The 20,556-nt window shown below is 33.1% G+C and overlaps 1 protein-coding gene across 3 annotated transcripts in view; it reads left to right on the forward strand.

The window, feature by feature from the left end:
* corn (microtubule-binding protein cornetto) overlaps positions 1 to 20,556 on the forward strand; it is a 41,754-nt gene that overhangs the window by 8,176 nt on the left and 13,022 nt on the right. The window contains exon 1 of one of the 3 annotated variants that reach the window (XM_013325213.1): positions 19,051 to 19,178. The exons of the other annotated variants lie outside the window; for them this stretch is intronic. The gene's annotated coding sequence lies outside the window, so the exon portion shown is untranslated. Of the gene's footprint in view, positions 1 to 19,050; positions 19,179 to 20,556 lie in introns of those variants that run through there. 3 annotated transcript variants of the gene reach the window in all.

A 20,556-nucleotide genomic window follows, 5' to 3' on the forward strand; every position in this document is an offset into this window, starting at 1 on the left:
TCCAGCGATAGCCAATAAAAACATATTAATAAATACATCATATTCAAAGTTACTTATGAATATAACGGGATATTTATCTATATTTAAAACATCTCAAATTGATGGCTCTATCAGTTTTATCTCTGCATAGCCGTTTACAGAGATCGAGTTGTACAAGATCCCATTTGTTCTCCGAACTTTCACCTAACCAATCGAGATAACAATGCACCTATTTATTTCTTGCTCCGACCGACGCGAACGTGAGATCCATGGGCTGTCTATCATTACGTATACTCAATATTTTTTTGTTATTTAAGGAATTTACGCTCTCTTATGGGAATTTAGGTATCGACAATCGATTACGTGATCACTATTGTGTTTTTCCGTATTGAAATGTGACATATTTATTGCAACTAACTAGCAATTATTGTCTCATATATTCGTATGTATACTGTACTATTATTTTATGTAAAAACCGGTACTAAGAGAAATTCTTATTGTAAAAAGTATTAACTCTTACAACATTAAACATTCTTGATTTTTCTGTGTTAAGTTTTGTTTTTATCTGTTCGTAACGGCTGTTTATCGATGAAATTGCGTGTTTGCGAGGTATTAGCGGTTTTAGGTTAGTTATGACCGTGTCGCAAAAGACAGAAAAACTGCGAGATTCGTTATTTTTAACATTTATCCGTATAGTAAAAGTATATTGCGACTACGAAGTCTTTTATTGCTCTTTAAAATTGCCAAATAGCGTGGAATTGAATAAAAATGTAATGTTTATTTAGTGTTATTTTCTTAAAAATAATACTTAATTAAATTAGAAACGAATATTCTGAATTGCCTGTTGTTCTTTGTCTCCTGCTAAACATGAACGAGATCGTAAGGATCGTATGGAAACAAGACTGCGATATTCCGCCAGAACAACAAAACATTTGCAGACGCTTCTTTGTCCGGCTGAACTTTATATGCGAGATTATTTTTATCCTGTCTCTCCATTCGATCGCCATCTTAGATTGTAATATGAACTCAGAATTGTATAGAAAATGCACTCTCAATATCACTGAAGCGTGCGATTTGCGCTGGAACGACAATGAACTTCATCGGAGACTTGGTATAATAAAACTTTATAATTTTGTATTTTTGAGATGCAAAAAGGTCGCGAGCATTGTTTTCTTAATACTTTTTATCTCTTATCTGACACATAAGGTATTTAAGTAAAAAAAATAATTATATTAGTATTAGACACTGCGCTGACTTTTCATAAAAAAGGTAGGTAAATTATGTATTTACCTTTAAAATGTCCATTTTCTAACTCTAAGGTATATGAACGCCTGTACGAATGAATGAACTAGGAGTATGTTTGTATGTCAGGGGCGGGGTGCGTGAGGCTACACGGTGACCTCTTGCGGCCGGCGAGCGACGCAGCCTCCGACACGCAACTAGGTCACACAATTACTAGGGAACCGCGACAACTGCATTACACAAACGTTTCTTTTTAACGACAAGACACACGATAAAAATATGTTCGATGTAAGCACAAGATACTTACGTATAAGCTTTCAATGTTTATTATAAATTAACTGTCGCCCGCGACTCCGTACGCTTGGATATATAAAATAACTAAATTAGTGTAGCCTATGTGTTTCGTAATTTAATCGAAATCCGTTCAGCCGTTCTAGAGATACCTTCAAGCACTCATCCATCCATCCACATCACATCCATCTAAACATTCGCATTTATAATATTATTAAGTTAAATAAAAAGCAGCTCTTCAAGGCTTAAATTCGAAAAAAATAAAAAAAGGAATAAATAGTATCCTATGTCCGTCTCCTGGCTCTAAGCTACCTTCTCACCAATTTTCAGCCATATCGGTGAAGCCGTTCTTGAGTTATAAATAGTGTAACTAACACCACTTTCTTTTATATATATATATGCTGCTTATAATTCATATCGTTTAACTTGTAATATCACATGATAACGTTGCAATTTCAATACATGTCAGGTCAACGGTGTCAATTTATGACAGTGAAATGTGAAGGTTTATATTAATAGCTCTACTATCATCCAATAAAGTTGTCACTAGATATACGAACTTATTTACTCTTTGAAAATAATTCAATAAACTCGATTTGTTATGTTTTCTACCGATTCACAACTGTATATATTCTATCACGCTAAAATATTTGTTATTGTTTTTTTTTTAAGTTTCACTTAGATCTAGATTTGAAACCTAATAAAAGACGTCAATTAAAGCTGCTGTTAGAGTTATTTTTCTAGTAGTGGGTGGCTATAGCTTCAGAAACTCTACGTCTAGCTGCATTTTGCTTTAGTTATATTTTTTAAATATTAAATTATCCTCAATATACAAGTAGTCATTATACAAAACTAGGCATTCACCCCTATGCAATTTCCTGTGACGCGCCTCATGTCGGCGGCGTGTCTGAAACTCTTATTCATTTTGCTTTGCTATGTCCCACGGCGGGGCTTGCTACTTTTGTCCGCTATAACCCACATTAACTTTATTTATGTACACATAGACGAAACATTAATCACAATTTTGTGCAATATACAAAAATGTATAGAGAATTTTTTTTTAGCATAACTTTAATTTACCAGTTTGTGTATAAAAGTTTCTTGTGATATTTTAACATAACAGATCAAAGGAATTAAATCATATTTGTAACCATTCGTTATGATTAAACAACTTCAACCAACGTCGACGTATTTTATAAGAGTTTAATTGGTAAATGCAACACATGGTTCCGTCTCCGACCCAATAATTACTTTATTATTACTTATTTGACAAAGTTGTTTTAACTTTATACATTCACTACGTTGTATAAAGTTCAAACGTTGATACCAAAAAATATAGTTCCTTAAGAAACGCGTGGATGTGGTGTTATCAATATTTTTTTCATGTAAAATTTAACGACTCGATAAAAACTCAGATTACATTAACTTTACACGAAAAGTAATACACACTGTATAACTTAATATTTCATTTGAATTTCGAGTAGGTGACAGTTTGCTAGAATTTATTTGAGGCAAAAAACTTGTTAATTTAATTTTAATTAGTCTAAAGAAACTTAAATAGAACAATACTCAGAATCATAAAAGAGAAAAAAGGGCAAGGGATGAAAATTTTCTTCATATGCAATAAACATGTATGCATAATATATAACGTAGAAGTAGACGAAATAGTCCGAGTTCACACAGTTCAATTAATTTATGGTGTACAATTGAGGCGTTACGCAGCGTTGGTCCATAGCAGTTGCTGCTTTGCAACATGCACTGAACATGAACAGTGACGTTCTCTCCGCCACTGAGGTCGGACGTGTGTTTACACCGCTGCAACATCCTTCAAGTGTACTTCATATTGACACCGTGACTTTGAAGTGTTTGGAACTTTTTTTTTGGATTTAAACATCCGTTTCACAAGCTGATGTCATCGTGTGAGTACACTAATTCATTTTTATTAAACGCCTATTTAGGCTGAAAGACCGTATTCAAATACAAATAAGAATCGTCATAAATCTTATTTCGTACAACATGCCGGCTTATTAAACCGGTTCGAAAGTAGGGTTTTGTTTTCAGAACCGGATCCGTTAATAATATAATGATATTGCTGTGCATCTATCAAACATACATACACATCTCGTAAATACGATCTATGAAATAACTAAACGTGATCAAACTGCATCGAAGAAATTCTTTGATGAATTGTTAACCTAGATATCCATTTGTTTTTACTAGAAATGAATACTATATAACTGTAAATCTTTTATTCGTAGAGCTAATTCTTATTAAACTTGAAGGAATTTCTGGGATTAATTTTTGGGCACCAAATAATCTCACCAAAAAAATAAGGTTTTTAACATGTGCAAAAGTAACGATTTTTTGAATATGTATCTGTCTAAATTAATCTTGGGACGAAGAGGTCGAAGCATTGGAGGTTAGATGAGGAAAATAAACAACATTCTGATAAATCTACATGTTAACAATTCGCGAATTATTATATAAACATAAGCGGTCAATGTCACTGTAGTACAGAGGGGGGATTAAATTTCGTGGGTTCGAATCTAAGCTTTTTATTTTCAGCAACAATTAGACACTTTGAAGTACTTAATTTAATCACACTTAAGGATAACAGTTGAAGTGAGAAGTTTGAATTTAGCGTCTTTAAAGTAAAAATCTTCATGCGTCCTAAGGTGTGTTATTTTTTTCTTCAAATGAAATCTTTAGTATATTTATAATTACATAAATTGCTTTAATAAACGTTAACTAATAGATTAGTAAAGAATCATTTGCACGGGCCATTGGATATTACAGTTACGTTCTCAATGTAATTACGTTACAAATTGTAAAGTAAGTCAATAACAATGAAGCATGCTATAATCATTTTTGTCCGTATTTCCTCCACGGTTAATTATTGCTTGCAAAGATGGTTTAGAAATAATAGAGATCCAATTAGACTTTACTAATTTATTTAAATTTCTAAACGGCCTCGTCCACTACTTTACTTCGCCTCCTTTAATAAGACAATGATAATATTTCTACATTCTATCATGCGTACATTAGACAGATTTAAAATAAAATTGTAGAAAATAATTATAACACAGCACAAAAGTTCAATCAACGTTTATTGTAAAAGAACCACAGAGTACAGAGCAGAGAGTATAGACAAACAGAGATAACTTTATGATTACCATAGACTAATAATTAGTACATTTTTTGTTTAATATTTCTACAAAAATATTGATATATAATCTTGTTTGAAGAAGTTACGTAAATGAAGCAACCTTGAAACAAACAGAACGTGATTTCAATCCAACAGGATAATAACAATGATGCTTCTATTATGGTCACTTGTTTACTTGCTAAGTTCAAGAAATATTTACAGTAATAAATCCGTTCCGGCTTCGCTCAGATAGATATAAATAAAAAAAACAAGTCAAAATTAATTATATAATTTTCATGATCTTACTATTATTCTTTTTATTATTTTATTAAATTAAAATGTAAAAATAAAGGTTATCAGATTTCGTTGTGAGTAAATCAGAACGAGTCAATTATACCGACTTTCTTAATATTTATGACAATGATGACAAATGAGGCAAAGTCACGATATCGCCAAAGGCAAAATCTGGCAAATTGCTTTTGCGATTTATATCATATACCGCTTGTCTTTCTTTACTAAAAATAACCGCGATTTTAATGTTTACGTTGTGTTACCAAAAGGCTAGACATTACGATACTCTACAGAGATCTAAACATTCGCATTTATGAGTAAGATTTATGACTCGCTTGCATAGAGGGGGCTAAAATGGATGGTAAATTTTCTTTTCGACTTAACATGAAAATAAAATATCCCCTTACAAATTGTACCATTAGAGTAAATTAGTTAAAGTATGTGTGAAGAATAATTGTTCCATTACTCGAATTGTTTATTTAATTAAACCACTAAGCACAATAAAATATGTTAGTCTGTAGGTCATATTTGATCTTAATGAAGTTTGTGAATTCTCGAAACTTATATGTACATAAGTTAAAGTAAAAACGTTTGCAAACAAAGTAACTAGATTGTATCCCATGTTTATATACCTGACACATAGTTTCCCTCTTTAGCGTACTTATATAATTATGCCAACTTTGTTCTATACTTTTCTATTTAATTGCTAAGTTTTAAAACGTGTTTGAATCCAGTAGCGATCTCTAATCGTTATCGTAATAAATAAGTACCTACATATAATTTGCCCCCTTCCCCTGATAATATATAAAGTTTGTTTCGTTTCAGTTTAAATTGTAAAAGATAAATTTGAATATGTAAAGAAAGATACCTATGTGTTTTACATAAATAAATAGATTAGTAATCCTATATTTGTTTACATTTCTGTTACAAAAATGGAAATCCAGGAAGGGATACGGCAGTAGAATTCTATAAAAAAATAAACATTCGCCTATTAATTATAATTTATACCGGCCATAAATCAGACGTAACATAATATTTTTATCATGAAAAAAAAACAAACCGGCTATCGTCTGAGTCGCGGTTTAATTTAAGTATTGTTTACGTTTGAGTTAAGTGAAACGGCCAGGTAAATGCGCCCATCCTCGGCAGCTGATATTCCACTCATCGGGATACTTAGTTTATTATACACAGTAATGTAAGCCAGTAAATAAACGGCTCTCGGCAGAGCGTCCGCCGGCCACTGAACCCGTTACATCGTTTTTAGACCGACGACCTTGTGTGAAAATATAATGCTTTTGGTTTAATAACTTCCTTCGAAGTAATTTCAATATCGGTTTGTGGAAGCACGGGTGCGTTTGCTTTATGGGTAGTGTTGTAGAACTTCCGGCGTCTGGGATAACTTCAATTTTAGTTATTTTTTCGCAACATATACTTAGTTCTGTAAGACTCGATGAGTAATTTCAAGACATATGATTGTTGAAATTGAACTGTCTACGGTCAATTATTACCAAACGAATTTTAAATTATTTAGTTACATGAGTCCTAAAATTTTCTTTTGCTCCTAAATGATAATAAGCAGTTTATAATGTGGGTGTCTGATGAATGGTGTTTAACAAAAAAGTCAATACAATTAGTTGAATGACGCCATCATCAGCCGTCTAGACACCACTTACCGTTTTTTGTCAATCAACACATAAATAGAATAATTCCTATGAATTATTCTTAAATCTATTATGATTAATAACTTTACATTTTAAGTAATAGATAAATATATCTTGTTTTTCACTTCAACAATTTATTCAAACAATACACAATTTTTCGGAGATTCCCATTCAAATTCCTCGGCGGATTATTTCCTGTTCGCTTGGCCTATTTTCCTTTGAGGGGTGTCGCAACCGGGTCGCAGATTACGGCTCCGGCTCCGTCCTTGCCCGGGGCAGCTCGCTTACTCCAGCCTGAACCTTTTCATTATCACCAAAGAAAATGTCCTTGATATATTTTTGGTATCGTGACATTTCTATAATAAATTACAGAACTAATTTCCTTTAATTCCAAAAAAATGACATTTAATTACTTAATATTATTGTTTCTGTTACAATTTATGTTTTACAAGTGAGATGAATAAATTGTGAAACCTATGTTTTATATAAAATTTAGTTCGCTTAACATAATGTTGACATAAAAGTCCTTTATGTCTATAGAAATTATGTTCCGGTTAACTCGTTTTGACCTTTTATATACATTTTGTTAGACGACATTGTTATGGACACGGTTCATTGTCAAATGCCTTTCAGGTTAATGGCTGTGATTCCGCTGGGACGGGAAAAGTTCATCGCAGAGCATCTCAATTTTTCGGTTTAAAGCGTATTATGTTTTGGTATATGTTTTTAGTCGTATAAACTTACCAAATTGGCAATCGATATCTGAAATAAATGCCAATTGATATGTCCCAGTTGCGCAACTGTAGAATTACTGCACCGAGGGCATTTAAGTAAAACCATTTATGTTAATGATCTAAAATTATATTTGAAAGTTATGACATACTTTTAGTGTCAGAATTTACTGACTAGATTTTTACCTTGACTGCAAATGCTAAAAGACTTGCATCGCATCGGCATGTTCGTCATAGAATGCAATTTATACTGGACTTAAGGTCAGTTGGTTTTCAAGTTAGATAGTGTTTACGTACTCGTACAAATATAAAACAAAAATCGAATTATTGCTTTTCAACCACATCAGTTTATATTGTTTAGCAAGTCATTGGAACAAACAACGAATGATTTAAGTCAATACAATCTTGTATAGGTTTAACGTTGATTGATGTGGCTTTCTGTTCATGATAGCGCTGGACTGTGGCCAAATCAATGCAATCCAATGACAGTACACTCGAACGTCCTGATTGAAATATTTACCGCGCGTTCGCCGCTGAATATTCAGATAGTAGGCGAATGGAACCTGTTTGTTTGTGTTGGTGTATTTCGGTCGTAGCATCGTGGTTTATATGCACACTGTTCCAGCCACAGTTTGCCTGCCTCGTAAAACGGCAACTGTTTACCGCTTCACATAACGTTGTAAATTTAATTTTACAAAAGCTCTATTCTCGAGCATTTCCCTTAAAGATTTAGAACTTACGAGTTTTACAATCTTATAGCATGTTTCATCTAGCCGTTATTTCAGCTAACTAGTTCTTCAATTTAGGTCCGTAAACCAGCATCTTCAAAATTTGCTCCGAAGCAACCTGTTATACATCCCGGTGCCAAATGGCAATCATTCAACCGGAGGACATCCTAATGACGTACCCGAATCTAAGCTGAACGATGCCATCCGTTCAATATTACGTCATTTGTTTATATGATGCATTTTTCGAACTCATGGCGTAATAAATAAAGCTGGCAATAAAGTAGAAAAAAATTAATTTCTCTGAAGACATTCTGGTACATTCGGACAATACTCGTAGATATGTATGAGTACTCTGAGAATGTTCTAGTTAACTATTGACGTCTCACATATCAGAGTATTATTCCTTAATACAATATTGTATCCAAGGTTTCGAGTTACAATTTCCAATTACATTGTATTGAGTTACAAAAAAAACAAACAAATTCTCTCAGTTCTTAACCTGTGAACGCCGGCGCCATACTGTCGCGTCTGCAAATGTTACGAAAATTGGCCTCAGTACTTTTCGGGTTATTGTAACTCGACCTTTGCTAAATCACTTAGAAAATGTAAATATCTATTCATAATCCAAACGTTTATAGAGCTTCGAACTTATAAGATTTACCGATCTAATAAATTAATATCTAAGCCCATATAAATTGTTAGGATTACAGTTTGTATGGTGTACGTAAACTTAATAAGAATGTTATTAATGTTAACAACTGAAACCAGTCAACATATCATAAAATACTAAACATTTCATGCGTAGACTTTTTACGCAATTTGTCGTCTTCCTATATTTAAAAAGTTATTAGCTAAAATATATTAATACAACGTACTCGTATTTTGATATCTGATTGTTAAACTGCGTAATGCGGACGACTCTACAAGACTTCCTATGCATATGTAAATACGAGACAGGTAGTCTATTAGCGGCGATGATGTGATGAATAGAACGGCACTGCGGAATCGTTTCCTCGCTTTCCCGGACGTCGTGGACGGTTTTGCCTTATTGCGAACGTTTTATGCGCGCCTCGTACGTACTTAACGGTTGGCCTTACGTAAGAATTAACAAGCCACTTTGGCTACCGACTTGGTTAAATAAACATTAGGAAATAGTTGTAATTTTTTAAGATTACTATCGTTACTATAATGTTCTAAAAATGTTTAAGATCGTTAGCACTACGTGTAATTTCTTACACTTGAATTTCCTAACAATTTAAATGTAATAACAAAAATGACGCTTTAAGTTAATCTTTAACGCTATACTTTTTGCGTAAAAATGATTCCTCAAACTTTCCTTATATTTGTCAATAGATAAAAATAAAACCTGGAATAAAAAATATATTGGCATCAGTATGCAGACGTCGTGCGGGTGCAAAACAATCGAAGTGCAACGAACTGGGAGCAAGGGTCCTTGCCGTAACCGTGCCACGCACACGCACCATCTACGAATTGAACTGCTTTGAATGATTCACGCGTTAGATACGCTATTTTGAGACCTGGGAATCACTTGGCTGTCGCCAGTGATCTCACAGTTTAATTATTCAGAGATAGTCATATTATCTGTATTGCCTTGTAATTAATCTTAACTTAACCCTTTGTTGTTTTTATGTCTCGATAGTTTAACTTTTATTTGTGAATTTAGTTACTGTTTAGTTGTTGCCCATCTTTAAGCTGTTACAAAACATTTTAAGACTCAGAAAATATATTAATAGTATATGTGATATGTTCACTTGAACAAAGTCAGAATTTGTTTCCATTTCTCATATTTTCATATAAGGCAGATAAATATGGCGCCAATAATAAGATTACAATGGTTCGTATTGTGCAGTTACAGAAGTAAATGTTATTACATTAACGGATATGTTGAGACCACGTGTGCAATATGGAGAAGCACACGTGTTCAAGCCCAACGACTACGCTTATCCAAACAAGGACACCATCGAATGAAGATAATAGATTTACTTGATTAGACCTACGTATTTAGAGAGCTTATTTAAATGCTTTATAGTATATTTAGTTTTATAATTTAGATTTTTTATTACAAAATATTTTCATTAAATATGCTTAATCGAGTATATTCCAATAAGATACAAGCGTTTGTATTTCTTTCTTGTAGATACGTAAGTAGATTGAAAAATTTCCAGCAATTTATTATATTGCATCTTAAAATTCGTAAGAGCACTTTTTAAACGTTAATAGAGCAAAGATTTTCTCTTAATAGAGGGGATTTAGAGCAGCGGCGGTGACGCCACTGCATTGCAGGTTTCCGGAACAAAAACATAAAATATATGTACATGTTTTTATTTTGGAATTCATCGCGCTGACGCAACACTAATTGCCAAATTAACATTTAGTACTTTTTTTTTAATTTTCTTACAATGTCAATCATAGAGTCGTACATATGGGGAGTTCTACAATCTTCCTATATTATATGTATGTATTTCACGGTTAAATAAGAAGTATCCATGAAACCTTAAATGCCCTTAACTCCGTCGGGCATAATACCGAATAACTATCGTAGTATTATCATTTGTGTGCAGTGTAATCCTACTACGTACACTATTTATTATCGCACATGTTAATTTCATTGGCACAAAGTCGCGTGAACATTAAACCTTCCTTATTGGCTGAAGTGTTTATGATAAGATCAGTTAACAGTTACAGCTGCATAGTTAGTTATAGCAGTTGTTTTTGCGATCATCGAAAATATTATTATATAATATTTTTTAAATGTAACCGTTTAATACTATCTTAAATCCTTGCGTTCAAGCTACATCATGTAATCGAAGACATAGTGTATGCGCTAATGAAAATGAATTGTGGTTTTGCGGCTTTTTGAACCGAATTATTGGTATTCGGGACATAGCAATATAAAGCTAAGAAATTCACGAAACTTCCAGCTCTACTAACACATTCACTGCCAACACGTCTTGCAATGTTACTACAAAATTGCAGTGGCATTGAAAGTGTTTAACACAAACAGAAATTGTTGATTAATGTAAGAAGATTGTTAACTGTGTAACCACAGTATGCGTTAATATAATTGGACGTGCCAGTAATTAACGTTCCGGACATCGCTCACTTTGCAAACTGTGACAGATGAGTTAATAACATTCTAGAAACGGTCTTAATTAACTTGGAATATGTTGCCGTTTAATCATTCCATTGCTTTTACTAAAAATTCAGCTAACCTACTTTTAAATTTTAAAATAAAATGTTTAAGTATTATTTTATGCCAGCAATAATCATACGTATACCTTCGTGGTAACAGATCATAAAATAGTTATGTTGAAATAACCATTTTTAACACTTTAGTTGATTAAATTAAGTTAATTCTATAATAAATTGTTGTTATATTTTTAACATTTCGTATTTAAAGTAAGACACTAAAATATAAATAACTAAAATACGAGACGTTGGTGACATACGTTTTTAATGTTGGTCCACTTTATTTTAAAGTTAATAAAGCCTAACTAAAACACAAAAATATATGCGGTATAAAGTGAATTACGTAACAATAAGCCTTGAAAGTTTACAGCCGCTCGCTTTGCAAACGTCGACGGTACTTCAAACGATTTCATTAAAGAAATTGACTCTGGAGTACCCCGTGCAAGAATCTTTGCTTTATAACTAACGGCGTACATATTAATCCGTTTACGATAATCGATCAATCTTCGTAAGAGGTTTACAGGTTGGTACAAACTTTGTTTGGAACAAACGTTTATCACTTTTCTATGAATTTATTGAAAATAGAGAATTTTTAATCTAGTAACATTTTTAATAATTTGTACAGAAAATGTTTATTGTTAATTTCAATTTAAAAATGTCATTCTATGGCTAAGAAATTGTTTTCATTATGAACTAGGTTACTGATAGAGATATACATTATTTGTAGTTGGTAATGTTCAAATTGAAATATGACCGACATATCATCAAACTCCATACTCTATAGTTCGTCGATGGGCATTGCGGAAGTAGTCGATTTAGCGGTTGAGTGCGATCCTATCATAGCTAACGTGCTTACGTCGCGCCAGTTTCATACGAGGACAAAACTAAGAGACAGAGCAGTAAACAGCACTAACAGCTATTGTTGGAACGTACAATTCAAAACAGTCCTGTTCTATCTCGATATGAGCGTTTGAAGAATAACAGTACTGCACTGTCTACTGCTCTATTTCACTGTTCGGTCTTTGTGTGAAACGTCCATCACAAGGCCTTCATCACACGCATGCAACTCTCATTATCCAGTTTGTGCTCTTCATCTATAGATGATACACATGTCAAATTGTTTACATAAAAATTTGTTATACGATGAAACGATTGACATTCTCTGATTACAATATCAAAGTCGTAAAAACTATGTTTTCTCATTTTGTTAATTATATACAACGTGATACATCAGGAAAATGTAAGGAGTAAATTGATAGTATTATAGTTTTGTGTTAATAATTGAAATATTCACCAACATGACGAATTATTTATACATATTTATTACTTACATTTATTCTATTCATTTGTAATATAACCTTATCACAATAATCTTATTGAAAACTACAAAATAAAATTCTTACTCTAAACTTTTAAAAGCCTGATGTTTGGAGTATGCGGAAATGTGACGATCGAAAGATATTTGGTCGGCGACGGCTTAACAACTCCCGACTCAAACATGCCGAGATGAAATATCGACTGAAAAGCCGTGCATACGGCCCCCGAAACTATATTCACAATTTTATATACGATAGTGCTGAGATTTACTCCGCTAAAAGCTTAGTGGAGTAGCCGCTGAAATAGCTGGATTACTGTGATATAATCTAACAATATACTTCATTCGTTTTTCTTCCAATTTAATTTATCGGGATTTAAATAAAGACAGAGAGAGAAATGAAGATTTTATTTTTAGGGCTGTGAGGGAGCGGGTAATGAGTATGAAAATTCCATATTTCAGTGACGTGTTCATGTTTGCTCGTCGCAGAGAAGACAAGAATGTCAGGCATGCGAAGGGCCGCCGGAGTGTATAATTAGATCATTCATGTGCTTGGGAATCTTTCTCGTGCACCTATTTGTTCCTAATAAAGTTATGAAGCTGCAGAATATGAAATTGCTAAGAACTAGGGTAAAACATTTAAAGCAAATTATTCGCCTATTTGATACTTCTTGTTGTCTAAATCATAGTATTTCATTCTCATTTTATAAAATACATACATATTTTATATCTAGCATTCCCGTATAAATAAGTATTTTTTATTTTTTAATCTCTTTCAGTCGCAAGTAATAGGTCTTGTCAGGTGAGGTAAAACAAGATTGTAACGTTGCATCTACAAATTCCCAGACCGTCTGTGTACGACGTACTAAGATAAATAGATATAATTATTACACGTATACAGTAGGGAGCAAAAATAAAGCAATAATATTTAATTGAACTTGCAATAAAAATTGAGCATGAAGTAAATTAGAATTTTCACAGCAAAGGCTTCTTTGCGTAAGCAAATTGCTATCGTCGAGTCGGGCAGAAAGGCTGTTAAAACACAAAGGTTCTGTTAAATAACTGAATTACGTGAAGTCTATTGTTAAATCTGTTTTCAGCACCGAGACTAACGATATGACGATGCTTTGTTTTGCACTTCGTTCAAATTCAAAGCAACTGGCGTGAAATAATCTGCAAAAAAGTTCTTAATAACATTAGTCATCAAACTCTTATTGATTCCGCCTTCCTGCTAGTACTATTTTCATTTAAAATTAGAATTACATTGTACATTTATCACCTGCGCTACTGTTAATAACGTTAAATCTCTATAACATTTTATAACGCAGTTTTCCATAGTGCGTGAACGTTTGCCCTCATTCAAACTTGATATCCGTGGAGACGTGTTTTGGTTCCGCCTGCCGCGCAGGATTCTATTCCACCTGCATCGCTGACACGCTACTGACGCGTTAGACATGACAGTATCACAACAATTACCTTGTGACACAGATGAACTTAGCAAACAGTATTGAACCGACATCTGAATTTAGCTATGCGTGCAAATCTGGACCGGATGCTATTTGCTGCTTGGTTGTTTATATTAACGTAGTAGGAGAAACAAAACATAGATAAATGTAATTTTTATGTAAATTTATGACAAAAGTAAAGATTAAAAAAGAAATGAGCGAATAAAATATAATGCAACCATAAGACAATACATATTGTAAAAGACTAAGGAAAACTCGAAGACTTCAGTTGAGAAGACTAGAGCAATAGGTTTGCAAATGAGGCCACTCAGCGCCGCACGAGTGAGATGAATTAAGCAACAAGAATATATTATGTTAATTTTATAATACGAAAACTCGTCGTTTAAGTGCTGTCTTAATTTCCGGTATACATTATACACTTATTACACTGTTATTAAAGCACCCAATCTTTTAAAGTAAGTCTTTAACTGTTAAATAGTGAAAATTTAACATCATCTACATAACTGCATACGAAAATAACTTGTGCAAATGAACACATGTATAATTTTGTGAAAGATTGTGTTCAAAATATTAAATTTCTCTTTCTAATCTAACCTAAACTTGTTATCAGCAAACTTTTGTAATCTTACTAAAATAAATGCGAATATTTGGATGGATGGATGTTTGCTTAAAGGTATCTCCAGAACGACTGCATGGTATCGCTGAAATTTGACTTAGATGTAGAACATAGTCTACGAGAACACGTAGGCTACCAATTCTTCAATTTTAATCCGAGCGGACGGAGTCGCGGGCGACAGTAAGTGTTCAGTTAAATGTAGCAGAATATTTTTATCAACATTACAACATCGATATCTGTTATTGTCGCGGTAAAATTAATCACGATGACATTTAAATATCAGAAAAGAACCACGAAACAAGATATCCATTGCGCGATGCAATTACACACCGCGTAACCGCGGCCCAACCGTAACCGTTCTTCGTGTAATAACTATAATAAAGATTTAATTAAAACTTGTGATCCAAAATGCCATACTTAGCAATGACACAGATGCTCAGAGTTACATAAAACTGAAGGCGTTTTAGCTTTTGTAATGTTCAGTTTTGTAGTAATTGTGTCATAACATTCACGATTCCTTATGCACACGATAAAATTGTTAAGGGTTTCTAGAAAATAAGAAAAGCCAAAAATTACAAACAGATTTGTAAAATCTTTATTAATATGTAAAGAGTAACGTTCTACATCTTATACCTTTTAGATAAATTTATTTTCTATAAACAAAGCGTCACGATCATGAGCTTGACATATGACTGTTCTATTTAAAAAAAACTGTATACGGGCGCCATCAAGCACAAAAGCCACAGCCATATGGTGAGTGCAGTGTCAAGGTCGGCACGCAGCCTCTGCCCCCTCCTCCGGCAAGCTCGTGAGAAATTCAAAGAAGTTCCCTCAAGTGGTACTGACTATACTCATATTTTAAGCGGCAATGAAACTTGACTCTTTAAGTCACTTCATTAGAAATAAAGTTTTTAATTACATCGATGTGTTAATGAACATTCTCGCCATACTTGGTTGGAGTTCCGCGACACTAAAGGTATAAAAGACCTCCATAGGTCGTTCTGTAAAAAATAGTTTTGTCATGGTCCAATTACTTAAGATTTTTATCAATAAATCATCAGACAACTGAAATTGTTATAACACTACCAACATTATCGAGACACTCCTAATTTGTAAATGTATTTAATTATTTCATCTTTATAAATAACAACGGACCAGTCACAAGTCTTCAGACATTCAATTATTAATCTAAGAGAAAGCAATAATAATGTTACTACAGAATGAAATTGTTTTTTCCAAGTAATAATTTAAGTGCAACATTTTACTGTCAAGTCATTGATTCTCGCGCGAAGTGGTGAGCCGGGTCGAGACGAGAGTGATTGGAAAGTGATAGATACAGATCGACGGCTGCCTTTTCGCAGACAATTCGATTTCCCGCTCATTATCCGATCTCGTTGAACCCGAGGCATAAACTGTCAAAGGCACTTTGTGCAGTTCATTTCACTTCAATCCCTTCTTGTTTTATTTAATTAAGCTTTGTTCGCGTCATTTTCATCAATTTCAATTTATAGCTAGACTAGCTGTCGTCTGCGACTCAGTCCACACGGAATTTAAAAAAATCATCATTTAGTAGCCTACGCCAAATTTCAGAGAGATTCGTAAGCCATTCTACAGATACCTTCTAACAGACGTCGATCCCTTTATCCATCCATACATACAAACGTTCGCATTTATAATATAAGTAAGATTAAAGCATAGAAGCAAATCTAAAAACTATTGTGAAAAATTGATACGAGTTGACTGTCAAGAGTCTGTAACAGTCATGGGACTGTTAATTAAAAAAAATGGTTTTAAAGTACAAACGGTGTGTTTTTGTTGTGCAGATTTATTCATCAGTCTTGTATCGAGATTAATACCGTTTAATTGCCAATCATTCAGTACCATGTCAACCACCTCGAAGACTAATGTATGCGAAGAGATCCGATGAAGTTTTGAATGGCTAAAGAATAAACAATGCCTCGCCATCTGAAAGTAAATATTGTCATAACACAAACAAAATATTTACAGCACAGTATATAATGTGTCCATTTTTATTCGGTAGTTATTAAAATTGATATCTCTAGAGTTTGCATTTTATAGACAACGATATTACATACAAGGTTATACTACTAGAATACAAGGTTTTAGGAAGTACGTTGGATTTGCAGTCTATTGAAACGATCACATGATACAGTGATAAGTTTTTGCTAATAAATAGCAGATTTTTGTTTAACAATTGACACATTTTGTGTTTCAATGTGACAAGTTATTTGTGTATTTTGTAGCTGTCGCCCGCTACTCCGTTGGCGTGGAATTTAAAAAATAATAATTATTAGCCTATATGTTCTTTCAGACTATGGTCTACATATATGCCAAATTTACGCGAGATCCATGTTCTGAGGATACCTTCTAACAAACATCCATCCAAATATTCGCCTTTATATTATAATAGTAAGATTTAGCTGATTGTCTTAATATTGCATTCCGAATATTACTTATATTTTGTAATTACTATACGAAGTATAATATCTCGTCGTATGTGGTAACATTCGAATGCCGTTCTATGCTCGTATGAAAGAAGTTGCACTTGACCGGTTTTTACGCCTGTTATGGTTTAGCTTCATGGTAAAGGTTACTCTCATTAAAGTTGTTGTTAAACGTGAGCTCGTTTAGAAAGGCCATCCACAACAATTGCTTAGAGAATATGTGTAAGGAATTCAAGTGTAGTCAATGATATTCGTTTATGTTCCTTTTAAATACCAAACAGCAATCAAGGCAGAATTCCAAACCATGAAATAAATGTAGACGTTACAAGCAAATGTTGAGGATATAGTCTCAAAATTATTAGCCGATTTTAAAATCATTAAATTCACACTTTTTTTAAAACTTGTTCTACTAAAAGTATTATTAAAAGTGTCGAATATTGAAAGTGCAATATGGCACCGTGCGTCAATCGAATAATACCAAATTTCCGTGAATTCAGCCGTAAATGATAGGCGCGATAGGAACATAACGATGTTACCCATTTTCGGAAATCACATTTTCACGATATGGACAGGATATTGCTGTCTGCGAGCTTAATAGATTAACGACTTGATGTTGAATTGCTTCAAAAGTGTAATGTGAAAACGTTGATTCGATTTTTGTTTTTAATTTGGAAATAAAAATGTCCTATACAATGATTTTTCTTGCTTATTCTCATGCACATGAAACACAATCAACTCCAGGGTACCTTCTAGTTGTTGCACAATGTTCTTTATCAAAGTTGTCTTCGAGGTTCATAAATATGTAAAGTTTGTGTAGGTTCATACATGTCAATTGTCTTTCCACTTATCTATTCAGCACACTGACATTGTCTCATGTTTGTCTTCATAGAGGCTAAATTGAGTCAGAAAATTTTACGCCATTTGAAATAAGGTTACAATATTATATTTCCATAGTATTCCATAAAATTATATCGGTGTTTGACACATTACGGTCAAAATATATTCTAGAAACTAACAGGATTGTTATGATCGAGTTATAGACAGAATATTGGATCATCATACGAGATCGCATCCAATCGCGTCCGACGCATCCTCGCGCAACGTTTCGCCAATTTGTATCGCTGATTGAATACAATTACTCTACGGATGTCGTTTCCTACGCTGCATGCTCTGATCAAATTGATTGCTCTATGAATACTAATAGAGATTTATAGACTAAATCACAGCGATGAAGGATAACAATGTTATTAGACTTGAGTAACCTAAGAAATGGTTAACTGGTTAAAAGTTATCCAAAAATCAAGGTCAACTTAATACTCTTATCAGAATTTACTCAAAGCTATCCGATCCTTACGCAGGGAATATCCGTCCGTCAAAAGTTCGATGACACGAAATATAAATCGATAATATTGTATAAAATTTGAATGAAGGTGAATATATAAAAATTTAAGAAAAACTCTTATGCGTACATATCGATTTAACTATAAAGCTAAAGAGGTTTTTACCAGTAATTAGATAACTTCATCACTTATTTAATCAAACTATTACTTGCTAAAGAATGTTAACTGTAAACTGACTAAAGACGGACATACAGACAGCTGTGGATATTTCGAATAACTACCTTTTTATAGTAAAAGACGGAGTAATTTCATGTCCACGTTAGTGGTCCTGTTTTTTTTGCTGTCTAGATCGAGCACATGTTTTTATTTGTCCTAACGTCCACAGCTGCTAAACGTATAATCAGTGTGGGGCATGCAACTATAACCATGACAATTTAGGGATGTTATTTATTAACATTGAAAAGCTCGTAAAGGATAGATGTAGTAAACAGGCGGGTTACCGCATGTGTGCCTCCACCCCTCCCGATCGCATCGCAGTCGCACTCTTTCATTTGGCAGTGCCATCAGGATCCTCGTCCGAAGCAGACGTGTTTTGTAAAATTAATATTTATTTAAAATCGGTTACTGGTGAACTTTTGTGACATTTTATATATAAAAGTGGTTTATTACAAGTAGTTAAGGGATTTGCCGGTGCATAGGTTGGTATCAAATTTTAATTAATGGTTTATGCGAATTTTAATTTATGTTTGCGTAAACTTGACCATGTGTGTAACTTGGAGTTAATTGTTAATGAAATGAAATACAGTATTACAATAAAATATTGCAATAACATAAAATAAATTATAAAATTTCATAAAATTGTTATTGGAATGAAACTTGAAAGTGATATTTTCTATGCAATTCATACTTACATGTTTCAATAATAAAATACGACTTAAACCAGGGATTTACTATATTTATTTTGGTAACAAAAATATTTTTGCCTTTATTCTTTTTTTTATCTGAAATTGGGAAAGACTGCATCAACAGTTAATAACAATTATAAAAAACATATCTTTGGTAGATAAGCCAAACATACGATGGTCTTATCATTAATTTTATCTAAATATATCGATAAAACACTTTCATTGTGCCATTATATTTAAGATATTAAAACAATTAATTGATTAAGACAAAAGAAAGTTTCTTGTAAAACATTCAATTGGAAAAAAATTCCGAAGAAAAAAAATACGTCATCTGCAATAATCTAACATCGCCGTAAATGGATGGCTAGATACCATAAAACTAAATAACGAATAATTTGGATTAAAACTAAACAGACTGATATTTTAGTGCCTTTGCCTATCGATAAGTAATTTCAGTTCTAAACAACATTATTTTGATTGCAAAGCTATTGTTTCCGATTCGAAAAATGTTTTGTTACAAAATCCGTAATAAAAATCACTCTTGTACAGGACTGTTTCCAAAATCAATGGTAATTTAAGCTCCCCAAGTAAGTTCGTCTGCGGGTATAATTGTAGGGGAGAATTGCGAGGGAGGCCCGCTCTGTAATAATAAAAATGTTGTCTCAGACAACTATTTGTGTTTTGAATGAAACATCATGCGACTTATTATCTGTCTATCCCTTTACCTCTTCAAGCCAACCTATGACTATAACATTTGTTACATTGGTCCTAATAAATTCATTTGCGATAGTGTACAGATCCAAATTCATATCATTTATATTTCGTTTCTAAGTCTCCGAGGCTCATGAGTGTACCTTCAACTTTTGACATTGTGAGGGCATTAACTTTATTGCAAGATATTCAGGTGCAAACCATAGTGAGTCACACACGGACAATTTGCTTTAAAACAACTTTTACTTCAGGTTTCTTTTCATCACATGCGATAATAATCGATTTAAGCAAGAATTTCGTTAACACTTACATACATGGGCTAGTATAAATTATCTCGACCTCTATATAAGTTATTATATTTGATTTAACCAAATAAAACAGACTCTATTATTTACCATAGTATACATTCGTGCCCGTCTCTAAAGTTGTCAGAATGGTATATATTGGATTCGAATCCAGA

The sequence above is a fragment of the Papilio xuthus genome, unplaced genomic scaffold (genome assembly GCF_000836235.2).
Source record: "Papilio xuthus unplaced genomic scaffold, Pxut_1.1 DF824888.1, whole genome shotgun sequence".
NCBI lineage: Eukaryota > Metazoa > Arthropoda > Insecta > Lepidoptera > Papilionidae > Papilio > Papilio xuthus.